Source organism: Gossypium hirsutum, chromosome A10 (genome assembly GCF_007990345.1).
Source record: "Gossypium hirsutum isolate 1008001.06 chromosome A10, Gossypium_hirsutum_v2.1, whole genome shotgun sequence".
Classification (NCBI taxonomy): Eukaryota; Viridiplantae; Streptophyta; class Magnoliopsida; order Malvales; family Malvaceae; genus Gossypium; species Gossypium hirsutum.
The window spans coordinates 107,965,086-107,977,051 of NC_053433.1; the positions used below are offsets into that span (position 1 = coordinate 107,965,086).

The window sequence follows — 11,966 nt, forward strand, 5'->3', positions numbered from 1 at the left end:
GTACCAAAACTATTAGTAACGTTTTAGTTATGATCATTGTTTTCATTTAATTCATTAGGTTGTTAAAATTGTTGTTGAATGACCTCTATTTGCATTGTATGCATTAATTTAAAACTCTCTTTTCTTTTATCTTTTATCGTTTGTTTTTTTTGTCATGAAACTATTTTAAATGTCACGAATTCATGAATTAAAAATTTAAATAAAATTTCTTTTAAATCTCTGACATTGACCGTTAAATTGATTTTAAAATATACTTTACTTATTGATAGATATTGATTTACCTTAGTGAGTATCTTATCGTTGCTCAAAACTCGCTAATTAGAATTTAAAAAAAATTAATACTTCTCTAACTTAAATAAAACTTTTCCGACTTTTCGAACAGTTTATTATAATCAAGTTAACATTTTGAAGTTTTGAAGTTAGCCGGAATAGTTACCTCGATTCCATTCATACACTGTCACAGTAGCATTCAAATTTCAATACATTTATCCAAAATCAGAAGCCTGCAGCAAGTAATATGTACTGTATCTCATATCATGATTATGTTTACATGTCATATTTTTATAAAAATTTACATGTATCTTATCTTGTATTTAATAAATCTAAATCAATTTTTTTTCTATTGTGGTCAAATAAATGATTCCATAGATCAAAGGATACATTTTACAACAACTGGCGAAAAAAAAGGGACATTGAATTCTGATGTAAGATTTAGTAGACTTTAGTAGACACATGCGTGACCTCGTACTTCACTACCCCGGGCGTGCGCACACACCTTTAATCCTACAAACATCATCTCTTCTGAATCCGATCCTGTTACTCGGACAAACTCGAGTTTGTGTATGTACAAAACAGGCAGGCTCCTTTGTTATGGATTGTAGTAAGTTTTCCTTACGGAGACACCAAACTCGCAGTTGCTTCGGATTGTTTCTCTTCAAGTTGAGTTCTGAGGAATGCAAGCACGGAGAGGCGCTGCAAGTGAAAACAGAATGAGAAATCACATACCTATTGTCGAAACTATTTTTTTTTTGAAAAACGGAGGTCGACTTTAAAAACGAAAATAGAGTCGCCACCGATCCTTCTTCGAGGTGGGATCGGGTCACCTTGAGATTAATCATTTTAATAAAGTATTTTGGTTTATTAAAACAATATTTTTGGTCTATGAAATTCGAGAAAAGGGGTTTGGAAATCAGTTACGCACGAGGGAGGGTTAGCACCCTCGCAACGCCCAAAATTGGTACCGTATTGATTAATTAACGTTCTAATGTTAAAAATTTGAAAAGATTTTAAAATACAATTCTTTTAAAAATGTTTGGACCACTCGAGTGGGATGTTGAGACTCTCTTGTTCTGAAGGAATAAAATATCATATCCAGCACGTTAGGCTACAACATTTCAATCCCTCGATACCAAGGTTATCTCATGATTTCCAAAACTCATGCATTGAAATTTTAAAAGGATATTTAGTTATTTGTTCAAACATAAAATCGAAACCCAGCACGTTAGAGCACGATTTCTTGAATTTCCAAACACGAAATATTACCTCGTTGGAAAATCCTTACCTCGAGATAACAAAATGTCACATCCAGTGAGTTAGGACATAACACCTCGAATTCCCGAGAATAAGCTTTTATTTGAAACTTGCACATTTTGATTGAAAAGGATACTCGGTTACTTTAGACTCATCGAGGAAAATCGGTACCCAGTAAGTTAGGGCACAAATCTTCTCGAAAATCCCAAATACCGAATATTGCCTTATTTTGAAAACTTTTGAATAAAATATTTCTAAAACTTAAACGATATTAAAACACGACCTTTTAAGCGAATAAAATGCAATGGAGTAATAATAATTACAACGCAATGTAATAATTTATAAACAAAATGTTATAATAAGGAATCACAAATAACAAATAAATACAAAGTAAGAAAATCTAAAATAAAATATAAAACAATTCTAAGTAAATAATACATAAAAAGGATTTAAAATGGATGTTATAAAAGCGATCTAAAGTATATAAAATAATTTAAAAAAGATTAGTATCCATTCAAGATAAAATAATATATAAAACTCTTTAAAAATAATATATAAACAATTCAAAATATATAATGTGTAAAAAAAAGTTTAAAATACATAATATATGAAAATATTAAAGTAAATAATGTATAAAAATTTGAAATGAACGTTATATAAAAAGTTAAAATAGATAATAACCAAAAATGTAAATAAAAAAATAAAAAAAATAAATAGAATGTTAATAACAAGAGTAAAAAATATATATAAGAAAAATAATAATGAAAATAATATTAGTATATAAATATAAATAGAAATATAATAAATAGAAATATAATAATAGTTGAAATATAAATAGATAAATAAAAATTAGATAAAAAATAATAGTATTAGAATAACAAAATAAATAAATAGAAACATAATAGTAATAGCAATAATATATTAAATAGTTAATTTGATAATAAAATAACAAAAATTAAAAAAAAGATTAAATCGAACCTTAAAACAAAATTTTGGGGCGAATCAAAAATAAATAAAAAGAAATCGACCAATTTGAACGTGCGAATAACAAGGAGGGACCAAAAGGGAAATAATCTCCACTCTCCAAAATGTCCGGCTTCAAGCAGGACTCAAAATGCAGTCAAAACAAATTTTAGGGCCAAAAAAAATAATAATAATGAAAACTTAATTGAAAAACAATAAAAAAACGAAAAGGCTAAACGCAATTGGATAAATTTAGAAAAACAAAGAAATTGAAATGAAATGGACAAAATTCTCACGTAATTGAAAGAGAAAAGAAAATAATTCAATTTCAATAAAAATAGGAAAAGAGAGAATAATCCAATTTTAGATTGAAGTAGAAATCCCAAAGTAATTCATCAAAAGTCCTCCTCTATTCAAAGAACAAAATACTCCTATTTATATACATTGAGTTTATTAAAAATAGCCTAAATAATTTAATAATAAAATAAAATAAAACAAAAAAAATCATATTTTCCTATTTTTAGCCTAAATGATTGACTTTCAATTTAGCTCGTTTTTAACCGATTGCATCCTTTGACTTTATTTATTCGGTTATTATTTTTTGGGAGCAGGTCAAAATTAGCCTATTACACCGATTATTAATTTGCTTCCAAGTTACATCTAGTGTGACCTTACCTGGGGTTCAAGACTAGCTTCTTTGGATTTCAGAGACAGTGACTAACAACTTTATGGCTTCTTGAAATCCATCAATAGCCTCCATCTTTTCCGAGAATTCTATCGACATCTGCAACTTTTGCCGGGGAGACAGCTATATCTATAACCTGTTATAAGGAAGCAAGAAGATAAAAAAACAATGCTACACCATATTCCAATAGAAACAAAAGCATCCAATGCCATTCCAATACTCAACCTTTCTTTAGGTATCCGTGTCTGGTACAAATTCGGAAACGAGTATAAGAACATGATCCTTCAAGGAAGGTCGAAAGAACATATCCGTATCAAACATAATCTTGTAACCAATTAAAAACAACAGCATTTCTCCGGTGCTAAACAGAAAGGGAAAGAAGTTACAGGAAGGAAAGGAGCAGGTTGCTAACCTGAGAAGCAACACCAGAGTTATTCTTAATGACATCACGTCGGACACCAAGTGACCGCAAATAGTAAGACCTTGCAGCTTGAAGATCTCCATCATAATACTTGAGATCTCCAATTTTGTTAAGTGAAACAGATAGTGAATGTGTTATCTGTAGAAAGTTAAACAAAGTTCAGGGTTACCTCATTATTGAAAATTTTATGGGCAGTGAGTAACACAAACAAAGTTTCAGGTGCAACAACCTCCAGATCATCTGTTGGCAATTTTGTCAGGAATTCAACACTCTCCTCAAAATAATTTATTGCAGCAGCAGAATCTCCCATTGCTCAACTGCAATAAACTCAAATATTCATATTTCTTCAGACAATTACAAAATACAAAGATGTCTTGTCTAGTTGCCCCCAAGGAGACGGTTTTGCCTTTCCCTAAAAATAAAGCTTTCACGAGAGGCTCTAATTTTTCTTGATCATGTGTTTAAATAATTTCACATCAGAATTCATTTTTCCCTCATAAACCAGATTATTACAAGAATAGCAAGGGAATATAACTCCAATTACTTCGTTCACGAATATGATAGCAACTTTAATGTTACTCAATTCGAGAATCCTCCCAGATAACTAATCCAGTATGAATATTAACTATAGTAAAGATGACAGTCCAAACCTTGATGAAAGCTCAGACATGTCAACCAACTTGTCCATCGCATTATCACCTTTTAGAGATGAATGCAAGACCCTTGGCAAGAACAATATTCCAGAGTCTAGACCGACATCTTTCGTGCTATTGATTTTTTACTATTTCTTTCTTTAGTTCTTTAATTATGTTTCTAAAAGGAGCAAAGTTAGACTTGATCATGAGCCGGGCCGCCCGCCTAGGCCTGAAGATTTGTCTGAAAAGTGAGAGTTTTAGGTAAAAAATAAGGGTCATTTTCTAAATAGGCTGGGCATCAGAAATTTTTTTGGCCTGGGCTTGGCCCAGTCCAAATCCGCCTAAACTTTTTTTCTGCTGCTTTTTGTTGTTGTTTTGCCGTCATTTTATTATTCTATTGTTACTATTTTGTGATATTTTATGATGTTAATTTAAGTATAAAGACTTTTTTTTAATGTCTTTCCAATTTGTCTCCTGGTGGGCTACTGTTGTTTTATTATTGCCGGGCGGGTCAAGCTCTGGTTTAACATTTTCATCTTCAGGCCGATTCGGCTCAAGCCTAAAAAATGGGTTTAAAATTTAGCATCAATCTGACCTGCTCCATGAAGCTAACAACAGCAATAGAAAATATGGAAACCCAAACCGTGTTATACCAGGCAGAATTGACATTTCTTTTCTGCTATTGAAAATCAATCAGATTACAATAGCTCAAAGATCTTCAGACCTCATATGCTTGTTTAGTAGCAGCTTCTTTATCTAAGCATTAAGCACAACCTAACCGTGTTCTTCTTCTCTCTCAAAATAAATCAAACATTTAGCAACGGATACGATACCTAAGCATTGAACACTTATTAACACATCTGCAGATGATATAAAAACTAAAGGGACAAGAAAGGGGTGTGGTGACATACCAGCAATCACCAAGCATACCCACAACTGCCCCCAGTTGTGAGCAAAACTCCGAAGTGTTGCCCGTTTTCTCTAATTGGACTCGGATGTCTTGGGTACACATAATGAGTCTAGATTGAGCACTCTTTATATTCTAAGCACGAAACGCCTATACGAAGCAAACCAATACTAATTTCATATAAGAAAATACAGGACTCTCATTACTAGGAATAAGGAAATAAAGCAATGAACAAAGAGTTACCTTCATTGCCTGTTGCACCAAGAAAGCACCTCTGTCCAACGACATGTCCTCGTAAATAACCTTTTTGTCATCATTCACAACTTGCTCTCCTCCTCCTCCATTGGCGTCAACATGTGGCCTCTTCGTCCTTGCATGGCCTTCGATAAACCGATCAACCATGCTTTGAAGATTTGTATCAGCTTCCAATTTCTCTATATCAGCTCCACATAATGGACAATCCTTAAACCGAGACATACACACTCTAAACAGAATAAAAAGTTATCATTAAAAGAAGGACCAATTAAGGAAAATACATTACTATCGTTTAAAAAGCACAGAGAGATCGTCAAAAATGGATCAAAAAAGTGACATGATAAACAGCAAAAATAATCAAACAAGACAAAAAATTATCATTTAAAGAAAGCAATCCAATAAGGCCTACTAAAGAATTATCATCACCAAAAGAATAAGAAAAGCCGAGAAATTTATAGATAAAGAAAGAAGGGGTTAATTTTATTATTACTGGGAAAAGAGGTGTGAACAAGGGATACATTTGGTGGAGTCAAAGAGAAAAGCTTGGCAGATCATACAACTGAGAGGACCAAGCTAGAAGTTGTTGAAATCGCAACCAAAGGGACATTTCGGAGACACGGTGGCAGTTTCGCCAGAGTCTGTCCTTGCGGCTTTTCTATCACCGGCGGTAGGTTTTTTGTCTGAACCGGTGTCGTCCGGTCGAGCTGCTTTCACGAATGGGCAAACCGAGTTGGTCTGTAACACCCCCTACCCGTATCCGTCGCCGGAACAGAGTACGAGGCATTACCGAGGAGTACAAAACACTTACAGATAATTTAAATATATTTTCATAACAACTTGTCTCGATTTCATGCTATTTCATATTTAAGCTTTACTCACCAAAGTATTTGAAATATCATCTTTATGCAAATAGCACACATGAGGTACATAATTCCATAGTTAAGAATGAACACATTTATCAAACATATTCCACATTCATATATCAATATCTTACATTTCCATATATCAATAACTGTCATTTTTCTTGTTTTTTAGATAATTATGTGTAATGATTGATATGCATGTAATTCATTGTTTCATCCTGTCAATCACAATTTCAAATGACAAATTCGTGTGAATCAGCTCAACCTCATTAGGTGTTTAAATTCTGTCACTTTGATTCACATACTCATAATTTACTAACATATCCTGTCAAATACAATCTCTGAATGATAAAATCACATAATTGAGCTCAATAATAATAATGATAACATTACTTATATTTCTTTTTCCACATGTTACATTTACGACTTACCAACTTGTCCATCCAAGGAATAGCTTACGGATTTGAGTACATCGTGATCTAAAGCCCGAAATCTAGCTGAAGCACATAAGTGCTAAACGGAAGCCCGGAGGCTAACTGAAGCACATAAGTGCTAAACGGAAGCCCGAAGGCTAACTGAAGCTCATCAGAGCTGAACTGAAACCCCAAAAGGGTTAACTGAAACTCATATGAGTTAACGGAAGCTCGTAAGAGCTAAACGGAAAGCAAACACGAGAATTCGCAACAAATGCTGAATCTCGGTTTACTTGGGTAATTTACCGTCAATTCATCTTTTTCACTGAAAGATTGTACTCATTTCCTGCGTTCCGTTCCTCCAAAATTCTCAGTTTAATTTCATAACTTTTGTATATAATTTACTTATTTTCAACAATTAATATACATAAATATTAATCACCATTCATAAAAATAGTATTGAAATTTAATAATATTAACAAATGGTCACTAAACTCACAAGTTCAATTTTTGTATTATAGCGATAATCATAATTTCATAATAAATATTCCAAATAAAACATTATATCGTTTCTAATTCAACACTTATCGATTATAATCGGGCATGTGATCAATTTATACACGAGTCATTCATATATTTTTGTATATTTTCCTCCTCCTCCTCCTCCTCTCCATCCACATCCTTAGTATAAACAACACACTTGTAGGTAACATTCTCTATAATTTTCACTATCTACTTATGTGAATATTCAAGCTGTCCATCTGTGTCATAGTCACTAAATTATTTTTATCTTGAGCTAAAAAACTCCAAATTAAGATCCAAAAATTTTATCAGAAACTAGATTCACATATCTCCTTACCATAAAATTTTCATAATTTTTGGTTGGGCCAATTAATACAGTTTATTCATTGAAGTCTCCCCTATTCTGCTGTCTGACAGTTCCGACCCTTCTTCATTAAAAATTAATTATCTCTTCGTACAGGATTCGAATGATGTTCCCGTTTGTTTTTCTTGAAAATAGACTCATTCGGTATTCTAAAAATATAAATTTAAGCCCCTAATTATTTTTATCCAATTTTTGATGATTTTACAAAGTCAGAATAGGGGAACCCGAAATCATTCTGACCTTGTCTCACAAAATTTATCATATCTCATGATTTACAATTCAATTGCTTACATTATTTCTTCTATAAGAAACTAGACTCAATAATCTTTAATTTCATATTTTATTCATCCTCTAATTCCATTTATATAATTTTTGGGGATTTTTTAAATTTAGACTACTGCTGCTGTCCAAAACAGTTTTAGTGTAAAATGTTGATTTCCATTTTGCCCCAAATTTCACAATTCATACAATTCAGTCCTTACTAAATTAACCCCTCAATTAAGATAATTTTCTCAATTAATACTTTTCCTAAACATTATAAGTTATTTCATAACTATTGAATTTCAGAATTTCCACATAAAACTCTAACTTCAAACTCTTTTACAATTAGGTCCCAAACATTCACTTTCTATTCAATTCTTACAATAAAATCAACATATAAACAATTTAAAGCTCTAATTCCATGCCAAATCATCATATAATTCCAGCACATATGTATATAAACTTTCAATTTCTTTCATAGAATCAAAAACTAATGAATTCAACAATAGGACCTAGTTGTAAAAGTCACAAAAACACAAATTTCAAGAAATAATCAAGAATTGAAATTACTTGAAGTAAAAATATGAAAAAACAGCTTAATAGAACTCTTCCATGGCGTTTTTCTGATGAGAATGCAGAAAAATAAAGAGAAATCTAGATAATTCCACTTTAGTCCTAGCTCTATTAAGTAAATTTTGCAATTTTCCAATTTTGCCCTTAATTCTTCTTATTTTCTTGCTGATTTCATGCCCTTGCCGTCCAGCCTAGAGATGTGCATGGGCCGGGCGACCCGGCCCGGCCCGAAGGCTCGCCCGAAAAATGAAAGGGTTTGGGTAAAAATATAGGCCCGAAATATGGGTTTGGGCACAAAAACGAGGCCCGTTTAGAAAATGGGCCGGGCTCGGGTAAAATTTTTTTGGCCCGGGCCAGGCCCGGCCCAGCCCGAATTATATAATAAATATTTTTTTTTATTTTTAATTATATTTATACTTTAATTTTAATTTTAATATAATCAATTTTTATTATATTTTTCAAATTGTGTATTGTTTTAAGAATTGTTTTAATATATTTTTTATTTGTTTCTTGTTTTAGTATTTGTTTTAAATGTATTTGATTATTTAATATATTTTAAAATTCTTTATTTAATAAAATAAGTTAAAAAAATTTAATATGGGCCGGGCCGGGCTTAACAATTTTATTTCAGGCCGGGCTTGGGCAAATTTTTAGGCACATATTTCGGGCCGGGCCCGGGCCCAGAAAACGGGCCTGAAATTTTTTGTGGGCCCGACTCGAACCCGGCCCGGCCCATGCACACCTCTAGTCCAGCCCAAATAGACTTTGGGTCTATTTTCCTTTTAAACCCTCTTTCTTTTATCAATTAAGCTATTTAATCATTTCCCACAACTTTGCATTTGATACAATTTAGTCCTTTTTGTTCAATTAACTATCAGAACTTTAAAATTTCTTGACGAAACTTTAATACTAACATATTAACACTCCATAAATATTTATAAAAATATTTATGGCTCGATTTAAAATTATCGAGGTCTCGATACCTCGTTTTCGATTCTAATTATTTTAATATTTATTTTTAGTACACTATTCACTATTTCAAAATTTCTCCTAGCTTCACATTTAATTTATACTCACAAAATTAATAATATTTCCTACTCATTTGTCAGATTTAGTGATCTCGAATCACTTTTCCGACACCACTGAAAATTAGGTTGTTACATGGTCATCCTCTTTCTCTTTCTATGAAAAGAAAGAACCGAGAGAGGGCCACACACAGAGATATATATATAGGTGTGATGAGGAAAACAACGTCGTTTTTGACCTTCTGTGACCAAATGCCAATGGCATGTTGGCTCCAGTTTTCTTCAGGAACACAAATTTATTCAACCGCTATCCTCTTGGGAAATAAATTATCTGTAATGATTTAATTTTATATAAAATTTATAATATAAAATTAGATAAATGATACCAATACTCAACTATTATTTTTACATTAAATAATAAATAATTATCTACTTATTTTATTAAATGTTGATTTCAAATGAAATGAAATTTTTTAACAATTTATTAAACACACTCTAATTAAAATATTATTTTTAATATTTTAGAAATGTTGGAAGAAAATATTTGTCTCTCCAAATCTCACCCCTGTTTAGGTTCTAGTGAACTTTATCAGCGGACAAGTTGAAGTGAGTAAGGGCCAGTTCTGCATTACTTTTCAAAAGCACTTCTGGCTCCAAAAGCACTTCTGGAAGAAAAGCTGTGCAAAACAAGCTGCTTTTGGCTGAAATTTTTAACTTTTCAGAAGTGCTTTTCCAAAGCACTTCTGAAAAGGAGAAGCTAAAATTTTTAGCTTTTCCTCTTCCAAAAGCACTTTTAGTGCTTAATTACTTTTTCACCCCTCCAATAACATAGTATTTTCTCTTTTTTTCTTGGTACTTAATTACAAATGTGTTAAAATCATTAATTAAAAATAAAAAAATATTTTTTAAAATACTAATTATAAATATTTAATAGTTATATTTAAATATTTAAAATATAGTTTATATATTCTAATTAAATTTTATAAATAATTAATATTTATTGCTTAAAAATATTTAAAATTTATATTTATATATTAAAATATTAACAAGAAGTTATAATAATTTTTTATATTCTTACTAAAATATAATAATATTAACTAATTTAAATATTATTTAAATGTATATTTGTTACTTTATAATAGCATGTCTAAAATTGACATTTTATTTCTCAAAAGTACTTTTTCACAGCACTTTTGAAAAGCACTTTTCAAAAGAATTGCCAAATTAACCCTAAGTGGCGGATCGGACTTGTATTATTATCTTTCACATCAGCACACGCTTTGGAAGCATCTCACGGGGAAACATGATGTGATAGGTCAGGGTAGGTAAGAATTAATTTGAGGATTAAATCATCAATATAAAATCATAATTTATCTAATCATTAAACTAATTTTTCCAAACAGAGTGATCTCATATTTACATGGCAAAGGGAGACCATGCATTTTTCAAACAACTCTGCATGGCAAGCTTTATTTTGGCCAATACTAAAGGTATGTCAGACAGATTTCGATGCAAAAATTCGAACAACTGAACGCCGCATCCTCATCTAATCCAAGTCTAAAGAAAAAACAACTTAAAACGTTGGAGCGCTCAAAATTTCAGTATCTCATTCCTACCTGCAAACTACCTTTTCCTGCTCCTCATGAGGACGAGGTCATTGTCTCATATAAATGAAAAAAAAGAAATTCTAAATTCGATTTTTAGTTCATTTATACCAAACAAATTAACAAATTAATACACTTACCATGTTGATTAATAATACTAGATCATGAAACACTCACAATATTAAAGAAAACAAATTTATCTGAAAACTATATTAAAAAATATTTATATTAAAATCAAGTAAAGTCTAGTTAAAATAATTAAATAATGTCCCAAATTTAGATCTCATCATACTATTATTTTATTGAAAAATATTCAAAATAAAAATATTCGTTTGTTAAAATATGATATATATATTGAAGTTTATTTTTTTCATTGTTGGGGGCAACCCAACAAAGAAAGAGCAAAAATAAGTAAGAAGCCACCCTCCAATCATAACTGCTGTCTTCCTTTCCATAGCGTCAAATCACCCAAACAGCAATAAAACTAAAGACACCATTTTAGCATGCACAAACGCTGCAAAACAGCACTACATTCTAAGCCAGTGCCAAAAACCATTATCATTCAAATTTAATATTTTTAAGGTTGTAAGACACTTTAGGCAGATCATTTCAGATTTGACTTTAAACGCTCAAAATTAAATTTAATTCAAATCTTGTTACAAATTCAAAATAGATGAATTCATATTGTATTTTTTGTTTTCAAAAATTGGATCCAATTAAATTCAAACAAAATTAAACAACTTCCTTAAGTATGGGTAAACGTCGCCAAACAAATTCATCAAAATTGGATTAATTCAAGTAAAAACAAAGGCAGTTTAGATCTCATTTGGCAGGAAAAAAGTTTCACATTTCAACCATGGCTAGTACTAAAATAAAAATCAGCCAATTCAAAATAAAAGCAGAACCAACGGCATGACACAATTGTCAACACAACTCGAATAAATA

General features: G+C 31.2%; 1 pseudogene; it reads right to left on the reverse strand.

Moving 5' to 3' along the window:
- Positions 1-273: 273 nt before the first annotated feature.
- LOC107895388 (protein NCA1-like) lies at positions 274-6,702 on the reverse strand (annotated as a pseudogene).
- Between the last annotated feature and the right edge of the window lie 5,264 nt (positions 6,703-11,966).